Here is a 12,982-nt window from a genome sequence, read left to right as displayed (position 1 = left end):
TTCACAATAAGCTTGTTATTCAGAAGGTGCCTCTCCGACGTGCGAATGACGCAATCTTCAAATTGTGTGGCTACCTGCAGCTTTGGCGGCCGCTTAGCCGCCCCCAGGACCGGGACGTCATCACCACCCTCCTCTCCGATCTCCGCTCAATGGCGCTCCGCGTGGCTCCCCCGCTGCCGCCTCCTCCTCCTCCTGAGCCCGACTAGACCGCTTGGCGGCTATATGGTGTGTGTGTTTTGGGTTTAGGGCTTGTTGTGCTGTGCCCTCAACATTGACCCTTTCTTGTACCTTTTGTTCCTGTGGACTTTCATGTGTGTGTGCGTGGTTTTGTGGACCTTGTTGGATGCTTGTGGTGCGGTTGGCTTTATAATACTAGATGACCCGTTGCGCCAATGGCGCAAAGGCCGAGTGTAAGCCAAGTATTGAAAAAGTGAGCATATATTTCTTTTATCATGGTTGTTTTAAAAGCATACACACAACAGTCTAAGCAAGAAATAGCCGATAGTTAAACGCGCAGGATGGTCTTAAGGGATTGCATAAGATCCAAAAGGATGATAAACACAAAGTCTTGGTAGGCATTTATACTAACATTAAGTTATATAACAAGGGGCTCTTGCAACTTGCTTATATTGAGTAGACGATTAGGCGCAGTCCCTTGGAAGTGCATTTGAAGGCGAAAGCATATGCTTGCCCTTCGCTCATGTGTGCCTGACGGAAGAAGTTGCTCCAGCCAATGGTGGCTCTTTTGTCAACACCCTTGATAAAGCGGTTGTGACAGCGGTAGTCCCGTCTCCAGTTGTGATTGACAGTTCACCGTGGTCAGCATCCATGTGTGGGAAAAGAGAACCCGTAGAAAAGGGAACACTAAAGTACTGAAAATAACAATAAAGATTAGTTACTATATCATTTTATACCATGCTATTGTATGAAATAGGACAGAGCAATTGCAAAGGATTACCATTCTTTTGTCATTTGTTGCAAATGTCTCTGGCATGTGGCACACATAGTAGCGATCGGGCGTGGTGGTGGTGCGGATGATCTTTCGCAGTCTAGAAACATTATGGTTGTAGAGCTTAACTATGTTGCCCCCACAATGTGGCGACTAAACTCATCTAAGTAGTGGATGCAAGGCTCACCTATGTTAAATTGTATAAAGTTATATCATTTAGCAGTTATTGCGTGAGTTGTTGCAGTGAGAAGAGTAATGTAGCCCTTACCACGGAGAATGTACTTTCCAGGCTTTAGTTGGATTTTCTTGCCTTTGAACTTTTGGATTGAACCTGCTTTGCCTGGGCGATGAATATACTCAAATGGCTTATTGTGCTTGCAACATAGTGGTTCGGTTGTGATGAATAGATAAGGAGATCATGGTAAAAGTTTGCAATAGAGGACAACATAAACAGACAAAAGACCTATTGAATTTGAAAACACAGCTCAATTAATTGGATGGCTATTTAGCTTGTGTGTATTAGTGAAAACAGAAAATGCTATTTATCGTGTATGATCAGTGAGAAGCAGTTGGCATTGCTTGTAAATCAAAGCATTAATGAATAGCAAACAGAACACCTACTGGACCCCGAAAGAAGTTTGTTTTATTAGATAGTTGATCAACTTGCATGCATAAGTGATAAAAAAAGACCAATCAAATAGCATGCATTAGTGAAGAAGAAGAAACATTCTTTCCAATGTACAAACAATCCTAAGTATGTTTTTAGCATTACCATGGGTAATTTGGCCACCGCTGATATCACCGGTTGTGTCTGCTTCTTCTTGTTTAACTGCTGTCATCTGAAAAGAAGTAGTAGAATAATTAAGCTGGTTTATCTGGCTGTGTTTTCAGTTGGGATGTTTAATAGTGATGCATGTGTCTTAATATAGTAAAAGGCACTACAGTAGGCATCCTGGACATGCAAAGTAATGACAGAATTATGAACAGAAAAGAACACCCGAGAGTAAACAGCAAAGGCAGACATAAGGAACAATCAACAACAGATAATAGTAAACAAAAACACGAGACGACACAACGCACGTAACACACATGGTTAGAACCAACATGAAAACTAAATTTTAAAGGGGTGCAGCAAAGGAAAAGGCAGGGAAGGAGGTGGAACCTTGGCAAGAAGAAAGACAGGGTGCAAGGCGTCACGTGAACTGAACCACAGCAGAAACTTGGCGAACCGGGAGTGAGAAAATTAGCCGATCAGGCAGCCAGACGTCGCAAAGGAAGACCTGCAGCACATGAAAAAGCAAACGAACGTAAGCAAAGGCGTACAAGCTCATGGGTTCGCCTCTTACCGAGTAGTCTTTCGCAATATCTTTGTTCTTCATAAATAAATATATGAATAATGACAGCCAGAGTAGACCCTAGACCAAACAAACATGAACAAGAAAGACAAAGAAGGATGACAATCGTAGCACACACATGCCTAACAAGAGCAGACAAAAATTTAATGAACAACAACAAGCTCCAGTCAAAGAGGCAGAAGAATTAAACCAGATGCACAAGAGCATTAAAGCCTAGATAGCTGAGGAACAAACACAAATAGAATTCACCTGCAACAGACCCCATGGCCATGCAAACCTAGGCATAACCATAATCCAGACGAAGGCAAGAACGCAACTAAAACAGACTTAAACTAACAGAGCCAATCCCTAGGTGTAGGAATCACATCAACCAAAGCATAGAAACATATGTAAAATCATCTCCTAGAAGCATCGCACAACAGATCTAACATGGCAAACCCTCATCCATGTCTAGGAAAACAAAGGAACGATCTTAGACCGGCAAAAACCCAGCCACGCATTTCATCGAGCAGATGAGAAGCAGGGGAGCACGCAAAACCTCATCTCTCAAAGAAAGAACAAGCAAACACGCAGGCAGACAACAAAGCAGACGCAGCAGCCCTGCAAACAAGAAGAAAGGAGAGGGAACAGACAAGAACAAGTCAGTATAGATCAATCTACAATGAGGCCAGAAGGAATTGACCAAACAAAACAAGAAACTCTCCCTAGCCAAACGCAACAGCAGCAGCGCGAGGAGCCATGATGAAACAAGCCGACGACAGGATAAGCAGGCAATGAGCAAGCCGCTAGTTATCAATGACCAACTACGACGAGCGACAATGGCGACTGGATGAGAGCAAGACAAGGAGGCGGCGAGGGCAAGTGGGCTGAGAGGCGAGCCACAGAGGCAGAGAAGAGCAGAAGGAAACCACGCACCCGGTCAAAAATGCCTCTCGCAGGCGCTGTAACTTCTAGGGAACCTAAAGAGAAACACAACCCGCCCAACGCGTGGGACCAAGGATAGAAAGGGACCACATGCAGCGAGACGAGGCCAAGCAATCCCGCGTAGCCGCATGTAGAGACCGAAAACCCTGTTTTACCCAGCGAACCGAGCGGAGGTGCTCACATGACCAAGGACGACCAAACCGCCGCGCACCCACGAGACCGACAGATGGGGCCAGACGCGGTTGAAGTGGAGGCGCCGCTGCTGGGTGCAAACGAACACGGTAAAAAATGCCCCGACAACCCCACGATCGATTGGCCGCAGCCCACGAGCGATCCGGCCCTGCTTTTCATCGACAGAAGCACGCCCCGACCGCGTCGCTGCGAGGCTGGCCCGCGCGCAAGCCTGGCCCACTCGTCAGTTGCTCCTAGCCCCAATACGCGGCATACAAAATAATGAGCGACTGGATCTTTACCAGGTCGACGAAAAGTACTTTTACCAGGGCCAGCGAGGCGAATCGAGCGGGCAGGATGAATTTGAGACACGAAGGACGCTGGAATGGCGGGTACTCTAGCTGGATTTATATGTTCGATCAAGTGATTGTGATCCCATGCTGACATTGCTGCAAAGTGAACACACTTAACCAAGATTACGACGGAATCACCTTCAAAAGGATTGACGACTCTGGATCAGTATGCGAAATTTACAATAGGCTACTCTCCTTATGTTATTGCATTCAAAACCGAAGAATAAAACCATCCACTCTCCTATATTATCTGAAAATCAATCCTGCTGAATCAAAACAGTGAGTGAGAATTTTACTTTGAAAGGACTGTGCTTCTTTGGCAGTTCTATGCTTTTACTTAAGGTACCCTGATTGTTTTTAACATTCAGTGAGATGACAAAACTTATTTCACAAAGCTGCAATGAAAATTAGAATAGTAGTGGTGATTGAGGACAACTTTTGATGTACTTTATGCGATGCTGAAAGTTATAGCACTATTACATATAGTTAGAGTTCTTGCGGAGAAGCAAAACCGAGATATTGCTGCGACACTAAGCCCCACTAGAGTAAGAAAGCTTTCTTATTCATAAACTAATCCATGCTCATTTCTAATGACACTTAATCGGGTTTCGAGCTTACTATAATGCAGGTGTAAATTAATTATTGCAATGAAGGGCAAACTACCATTCCGTTTCGATGGCAAGAAATGTTTCACTTGTAATTAGTTAGATTCACGCATTTTGTAAGATAAATACAATGATGACATTCATAAACGTCCAATCCATCTAGTTGTGTATGTATCAGTGGTTAAAGTCATGCTTCGAAGACCATAGAAGATCAACCGTGCCTTGGTAGTACTACAGCAGTATGAGAAGACAAAGGTCAAACAGGAAGCACAAACCTTGATAGCAAGCAGATGACGAGCCAGCGAAGGGAGAAGAAGTAATGATAACAACGCCTGTAGAACAAAAGGAAATCGGAAACCTGAAAGGAATCAGAGGTTTATGAAAGATAAAAGAAAAAGCAAGCATGTTTAAAAACAATAAGCAAGTGGTGTATATGTCTGACTGTATTTTGTAACCTACATATTTTTTCTATTGATGGAGCCATCATTCCTTTATTAGCAAGCAGCAACTATCACGTGCTGCATATGTTTCTTTTAATGCACTAACTTGAGCAAGTCTTGTAGTTTACTGGGAATTAGCAAAAGGTAAGAAAACAGGCCATACTATACAAGCACGGGCATGAACCAATGGCCTACAAGCACCCAATCAACCAGGAAGAGGACCGTGTATGCATAGGACTAAACCAGCAGTACAACCGTAAAGATAGAAGGAAAGTTGTTTTCCTGACAAGATCTGAAGCAAAAACCCCATACATAGTACGACAAGCATGGTAGATGAACCCAAAAAAAAACAAATAGACAGGGAAGCTGGTCGCACAAACACATAGATTCATAGGCTGTTCATCAAGCACTAATCAACCAAGCGAATCAGAACAGATCCAACCTTGTTGGTTAACGACAGAAGTCCCACGAACCAACAAAGAACCTCCACGGCAAGGAAACATGAAACACAGAATGGTTCAGCTCACAGATAGTTTATCAAACAAGAGACGAGCAAGCAAGATCTTACCTCGCGGAGCAAATAAACAGAGGATAAAGTCGGCAAGAACGAGTTCATGTAGTAGGCCAGAAGCATCTTCTTTGTGCTAACGGTAGAAAAAAGATTCTTATGAAGATATTGTAGTGGTGGGTATTTAAACTTTTCAATATATAGAATGCACGCTCCTGCTGTAACTAAACTTCCAAAGGAAAGCAAAGTTTCACCTTTTCCCAATATAACCATGACACCGCTAAAAATAGTTAATTGTAATGCGTGAATCTAATGACCTGAAATAATGAGAGAGAGAGAGAGAGAGAGGGCAACATTCCACTACTGATATCAACAAATACTGGAATGAGCAGATTTAGGTTACACTAAAATGCAGAAATTTCTTACAAACAAAAGAATGATCCAACAGATAAAAAGAGCAATTCCAAAAAAAACTAAGGCAAGTTTGAGGCTAGGCATTCATATTGGTGGAGGAGAGCCCAGCTCGCTGGGCACCGTTTTGTAAAATTCCTTGTTCGTCCTGCCAGCTCTCTCACCTGAATGACATTTAATCACGCAACTTCGTTGTGTTGTTGTAATAGAGGTAACTCAAATTCAGAATGAAAGTGGTTATCGATGATCTCATTCTTTCTACACCATTAATCCGGGAGGGTTGCTCGTGTACTACCTACTTTAGTATGTGGTCAAGCTTTTCTAATTTGACTATACTAATATACCCCCCTCCAATACACACAAATTGTATCGATAAGATGAAACAATATTATTAGGTTTTGCCATTAATCATATTTTATTAATAAAGGGCATAAACATTTCTATTTAAATATGTATATAATAAGTACTGGTCAAATATGCATATGGGAGATCATATCAACGTCATAGTTAGGAATTACCGCCAAACTTACAGGCGTACAACGCAAGAATTGATCTGAATCACTCAATCTAATGCTTTCACTTTCTGCATCCAGACACAATTTGCTCAGCGGAGAAACAAATAATGCTCAGGGTTCAGGCATGCTGCGTTCAGACACAATTTATTCACCAGAGAAACAAATAATGCCAATGGTTCAGACGCTTTCACACAAACAAATTTTGCCTTTGTTGGTATGGTGTGGTGCATGGGAAGAATAGAAGGGGACGAAAACGATGCACCTGGCAAAGCACTTTTGGTGACACCTTACCATCATTTTGAGTCGATTAATTGATTTCTCGGTGGATTGGAATACCAAGTCATTAGATCCAAGTCGCCAGGTCCAAGTCGTCGTTCCTGTGCTTGCTAGCCGGTACTAATATGCAGACCAAGCATATACTTGCATAATCTGGAAAGCTAAAAGATACAAACTCTGTTACAGTCAAGCTTTTCTGAATGTGACTATATACTAATATGCACAGACAAATTAGATTGACAAGATGAAACATATAGGCTCCCTTCCTTAGTTTAACAGAGAGGGAGCGGAGGGGAGTGGGGGAATACCTGCGTATGGATGGGAGGCTAGACCCCAGCCAACTTCCACCTGTGGTCGTGAGGAGGAGCATGTGGATGACAGCGGCGGCGCCGGCGAGTAGGAGAACAGCGGCGGCGGCGAGTAGGAGAATAGCGGCGGTGACGAATCTGACGACTTCGCTTTGCCCTCGCCAACAGTTACCTCATCATCCTCGTCAACCTGGCATCGGCGGTCCTCCTCCGAGCACAGCCATGGCGCCGGTGATGAAGAGAGGAGCCATGAGGGGGAGGTATGGGGAGGCCGGCGGCGGCCGACATTGGAAGGAGAGGTGAGGAGAGGTGGCGGTGGAGAGAGAAACAAGGGGAAGTGGCGGAGGCGCAGGCTCGGCTCCCGATCTAGGAGTGGATCGAGCCGCCGCCAACCGCCAGGTCCCGCCCAACCTCGCCAGCGTGCACGCCGACGCCGGCCGACGCACCTCCGGCTACTCTTTCCTCTCTCTTTCTCCCTCCGCTCCTTCCTTGTCTCTCTCCCTCTCATCTTCTCTCTCCTGCAGCAGGACTAATCCATGGCGCTGCATCGTTTGCATCACGTGGTCTGGATCCGGAGGTAGGGAAGGAGGAGAGGAAGGGGAGGAGGAGGAGGCGCTGAAGGCGGAGGGGGCGAGGCGGCCGTGAGGGACGGGGAAGAGGAGAAGGCGGCGGCGGCATGGAGAACTGGAGGGGAGGAGGGAGAGAGAAGAGATATTTTCTCGCTGCGGTAGCTGCCTTTCTCTCGCACGACGCAGCGGACGTGGTACTTTCACCCGGACAGAAGCACGCGCCCACGGTGTCCCTGCGAGGCTGGCCCGCGCGCAAGCCTGGCCCATGCGTCAGCTGCTCCTAGCCCGATTACACGGCGTACAGAATAGCGGGCATCCGGATCTTCACCAGCGCGACGAAAAGTACGCTGACAACCGCCAGCGAGACGAATCGTGTGTGCAGGATCGCTTTGACACGGGGAGGGCGCTGGAATGGCGGGTTTCGTAGGAGGGTTTATATGTTCAATAAAGCGGGGCGAAAGCCTTTTTCGGTAAATTTTCTATTATTATTTCCGCGTCGAGACTCACCGATTCACGGAGAGAAGATTGGACAAGTCACTGCTGCTACTATTCATTACATGACGAAAAGAAGAGGCAATCTGCTACTGTGTTGAACCAAGTAGTGTCTTTTGTTACATCTCACATAAACTGCGGTCAAATTGGTTATCGGTGACAATTAAGGATTGGATTGACAAAGAAAACGGAAGAGCAAGAAGTTTCGATTAGTGCTCCACGACAAAGGAAAGTCCCAAGAGACTTGTTGTTTTTTGGGAAGGAAAAGTCAGTTAACTAGCACAACAACTCCACGATCTGAAGGTGGATTCGGACGTAGATAGCCAGCCGCAACCCGGAAACAAACACTGGCCATGGATTCAGTCTCAAACCACGCCGCCGACTCGCCTCGCCGCCGTTTGCTCATGGCCGCCCCGGTCGAGATGCCTTCATGGCTATGCTCCAGCCTCGACTCTGCCGCCGAGCCGCCCTCCTCTATGTATGAGTCGCCTCCGCTTGGTTCTACTCTGGATTGCTGATTTTGGCTGCCATCTCTGAAGCCTTGCCTCCGGCGCCGGTGCTGCGACCCGCCCTTGTCTACCGTGGATTCACCACTTCGCTGCTGAATAGAGCCGTTGCCCACGGCTGTGTCCGCTGCGGCCCTTGCCTCAACCTGCCACCGCGCGTTGACCCAGGCTGCTGCCCCTGAAGCCTCATGCTGAACCGGACTCCACCGAGCCACCAACTCTCCATTTCAGAATAGGCCGTTGTAAACCGCCGCAATCGGCCGGCCTCCTTCCACGCCTTCACAACGGCCGGTTCTGGACCCCACTGTCGTGCGCCTCCCCAGCCGTGACTCACCGTAACCGGCTTCAAGCCGTCCTGCCTCATTGCCAGGAGCTCGCCTCTGCCGCAGAGTCGGCCCTGTCATGTCCACGGCGGCGCGTTGAGCCGGCCACACTTCCCTGTGCTGGCCACACCTCCACTCCCGTGGCCTCGGTAACCTGCCGGTCTTGAATCGCCGCTTAAACCCCCGTCTCCGATCGGTCTCGGATGGAGTCACCACCATGGCACTGAGTCGCCATCATCGCTACAACCTGCCGGCCTTGAATCGCCGCCTCCGCCACTGGTTCAGTCGCGCCTCTCCAACCCGCCGCCGGTTCAGTCGCGCCTCGCCTCCTCTAGGTCGCCATCACCGACCCGCAGCCGTGTCGCGGTTGATCCGCCGCGTCGAGGATGGACCGGTCGTACCGTCGCGCTTGACCCGCTGTGTCGCGCTTGATCCGTCGCGTCGAGGATGGGCCGGTCGTGTCCTCGCTTTAACCCGCCGCTACTTCGACACGCCAGCGCCTGATCGATCGCTCCGTCTCCGTCACCCTGGCATACCCCCCGTGCTGCTTCGTGAGCCGCCGGTTTCTGTCAAAATCGCCATCATACTTCGCCAATCCACGAGCCGCCTCAGGCCGCCGGACTCCGCTTCCGCGACCACGTTAATGGACTTCTCAGAGCCGCCATCATGGCGATTCGCCATCACTGGCTTCGCGAGTGAACTGCCGTCGAGAGACCCGCCGGTTTGGCTCTTCCTCCGCGGCCCCGCGGCCGTCGAGCCCAGCGCACCTCAAGTTGCTCGCCGTCCTGGCCCGAGCCACCCCCGCTAGCGCAGCCTTGAGCCGCCTTTAGGGCCTCCTCGACCGCAAGCCGCCCTGCCGCTCTAGACCACCGCTGTGACTTCTGCAGCCATGGCCTGCTACCGCGCCGCTCCTTTATTGTCGCGGGCCGCTTCCGCCGCGCCGGGTCTCTCGTCCGCTTGTCCAGTCCTCTCCTGCGTGGTTGGATGCGGCCTCGTTCCACATGACCCACGGTTTCATCTGAATCGCTACCCTTGGAGCCATGCGTCAGAGTTATTGGCGTCCATCACCAAACACCAAGCTGCCGTTGCCACCGGCCGCGGTCATGCTTAAACCGCCTCCACTGTCTTGAACCGCCACGGCCCCGAGCGGTTTCAGCTACTCCGTCGGGTCGAGCCGGCGACTCACGTCTGGGCCTGCCCACGCTGTCTCTCCCACTTTGAGGCCGCCGTCCCTCACTCATGAACCGCCCGCTCCGGCGCGCCTGTGCCTCTCGCTACTGTCCGTGTGTGCCGGGTCACTCGCCTGCCCGTAGCCCCGGCCGCTGCGCCGATCACCGGCTCTGCTCCGGGCCGGCTCCGTCTCCTGCGCTGCGCCCTTGCACCAGACTGTTCCCGAGCCGGCTCCATTTCCCACGCCAGCACAACAAGCCTCGGTCAACACCAAACGCATCAGACCAGATGCTCTGACTTGGAGAAGGACACGTTATGAGTCAATTGATCGAGCCCACGACCCGGAAAGCGCTACGGGCGGTTTACTACAGGCAGCTCATGATAAAAGGAGAGAAGGTTAAACCGGATATGTGTTTGACCTCATACACATGCATGAAAGAAAAATCAATTAGTACTACACGGTAATACTACGGGAACAGAGCAATGAGTCATCATCGCAATGAGTCATCATCTGCTGGTCCGCTCGAAGTACATCCAACAACCTCTAGCGCCAGCGTTTGCGTTCATCCGACAAATATATCAGGTGAAATCCATCCAACATATTTTTATATTATATATTGCTTTCTTTAAAAGAGTAATTACTTTGGCTTGGAAGCTCTGCAATGCAGGACAATTGTTCATTACAAATGAGGCGTTATATTACGGATGCGGAGCACGCGCTAGCAACGTTCTGCACCGACGTTTCGTCCGTGTTATACCACCCGATGAACGGACGTGTGCAAACCGCTGCCATGTGGTCCGGTCTACATCAACACACCGGGCCGTACATGTCTGCATGAACTGTTTATTGAGTATGAGCAAGTCACTGCTTGGGTAGCTCGGTTTTTATTCCAGCAAATTGAGGGCAAATTGTCATGTATTATTAGCCGCCGTCTGCACTGAGTGGATCAATGGGCATGCGCACAAGTCGCCACCACTACAGTTTGGTTAAACTTCAAGCAACCAGTTGGAAGGAACCATTGGCCGAGTTACCGACATGGCTCATACGGGATCATTTATAACCCGCCGCAGTCACTTCAATGTTCTGTGGATTCACATCGTGCTATCAAAGCCAATGATATACATCTTATGCTGTGGTCAAATATGGAGAATTTCAAGCCAACTCTTCGAGTAGTCTTAAGACTCGGGGGCTACGATGATATGACTCAACAAGTCTTGCCAGTTTCAGCAAATTCAAGTTCCCCAGGACGTTGAAGGGAAAGATAACCCGGTCCCGGAGGCTACTGTTATATTGATGAAAATTTAAAGGCCGTCAGAAATATTCCGGCTCACAATGATGCTTCCGGTTTAAGGGAAATCCCGTCTCCCACACAGCGCTGAAGTCCTTAGTATCTGGTTCAAATCCGGTTTAAGAGGAAACTATCTCTTGCAAAGCTCTGACACTCTCAATATCCGGTTCAAAATCCCGGTTTAGGAAGAATTTATCTCTTGCAAAAAGTTAAAGGTTGCCGAAGAGGACCTGTTGCCATGATGCGCGGTTCAAACATGGGTATCCTGCCTTATTGGCTTATCATATTATTGATCACATGGGGGCTTGGTCGTATTCGAACCATAGCTACACCTCTTGATCGGCGTAAGGCCACCAGAGAAATCACTTGGGGGCTTGGTCGTGATCAAACCATAGCTACACCTCTTGATCGGTGTAAGGCCACCAGGGAAATTACTTAGGGGCCAAAGAGAGTGTTGCAAAAGCACAACTCAAACATAGGCACCCACTGAGCACATCTCAAAATATTGCTTGGGGACTCTTTGCTTCGCAAAGAACAAAGAGTCTACACTTGTAATAGGCTATCAAGCCAGGCTTGGAAGCCATGTGTATTCACCTAAAACCCCGGGTTATCCTGCCTTTTTTAAGTAAGCCACTCCGTCCAGGTAAACCTGGTATGACCCGCCGAACGTTTGACAAGTCAATCTCATAGACCCTGAACTTGTCAAAGTTAAAACGACGATTGCTTAATGATTGAGGTCCATCTTAAAAGGCTTTGTAAAATGGTTTAACTCAGTGGCCTGGCAGCCCATGAAAAGCCTCGACTACAAGTTTTCATATGCTTTTATTTGTCAAATTTTCTCTTTTGATGAGGTTTACAACACTTTATGATAAACCGGTGTTTATTGACCCGGCCTGGTTTTTGGCTATAAGTCACCAGTATGAGAAAAGGTAATTATCCGGTGTTTATTAACCCGGTCTGGCTTTGGACGTTAAGTCGCCAGTATATATTGGGATTGCGCCATTGGAATCATGTGCTTATAAATGATTGGATTATATTATTCAAATCTTTAATAGCCAACATGGCTGGATTTTATTATGGTTATCAATAACCAATATTATGATTGAGGTTTTCAAAGTCGCTTTTAGCGCAATGGTTATTATTTTATCAATAGATATGATTTATTCTACAATGGAGGGAGTAGTCCCGAGTCGCTGCAGGCTTACGACCCGGCACTTGGGGGACTACATTATTTAAGTTGAGATTATATCAAATATGCAAGTCTCATGTCGCTGCAAGCATGCACCATGACACTTGGGGGCTAATGCAAAGTCATTTTTGCTCACCTCATCGAAGACCCAACTCACCACATCATAATGAGCCGGCCCTTGGGGGCTACCAATTGCTCCTGTCAAAATTCAAGATACACAAGTTTTAATCCATTATATTGAGAGATTCATTGCTCAGTTGGTAAAGCACAAAGCTCGTAACCTTGTGGACGTGGGTTCAAGCCCCGTGATGAGAGTTACATCATATGAAGTTATTTTCAATGAAGTATACATAAAGTCCCAGCTCAGTATTATCTTACTAAACCGGCCCTTGGGGGCTACACGTTGCTGTTAAAGTCTACATGATCATATTTTCAAAGTCCCTGCTCATTATTTGCATAATGACCCGGCCCTTGGGGGCTACACTGGTTGAAGTTTTTATGAGCATCAGGAAATTACAAGTCCCAGGTTGCTAAGCATGACAACCCGACACTTGGGGCTACATATATGGAATACTCAGTTTATGACCAGTGATTGAGATGAACAAACTGGATTTCTTCAAGCTTGTGAC

General features: G+C 47.9%; 1 long non-coding RNA gene across 3 annotated transcripts; it reads right to left on the bottom strand.

Moving 5' to 3' along the window:
- Positions 1 to 552: 552 nt before the first annotated feature.
- On the bottom strand, positions 553 to 7,534 carry LOC123145466 (uncharacterized). 3 transcript variants are annotated; one of them, XR_006472295.1, is made up of 9 exons: positions 6,816 to 7,530; positions 6,523 to 6,668; positions 5,240 to 5,441; positions 4,633 to 4,689; positions 2,112 to 2,229; positions 1,722 to 1,788; positions 1,218 to 1,289; positions 959 to 1,136; positions 553 to 872 (listed from the first exon to the last, which is right to left on the bottom strand). It is a non-coding gene; the product is annotated as an uncharacterized lncRNA (long non-coding RNA). The 3 variants fall into 3 exon arrangements; XR_006472293.1 differs by having other exon boundaries at positions 5,240 to 6,668; positions 6,816 to 7,534; XR_006472294.1 differs by having other exon boundaries at positions 5,240 to 6,660; positions 6,816 to 7,534.
- Between the last annotated feature and the right edge of the window lie 5,448 nt (positions 7,535 to 12,982).

This window comes from Triticum aestivum, chromosome 6D, assembly GCF_018294505.1.
Source record: "Triticum aestivum cultivar Chinese Spring chromosome 6D, IWGSC CS RefSeq v2.1, whole genome shotgun sequence".
Classification (NCBI taxonomy): Eukaryota; Viridiplantae; Streptophyta; class Magnoliopsida; order Poales; family Poaceae; genus Triticum; species Triticum aestivum.
Note: the sequence above shows the minus strand (reverse complement) of the source record. Positions and strands in the feature narration are given on the sequence as shown.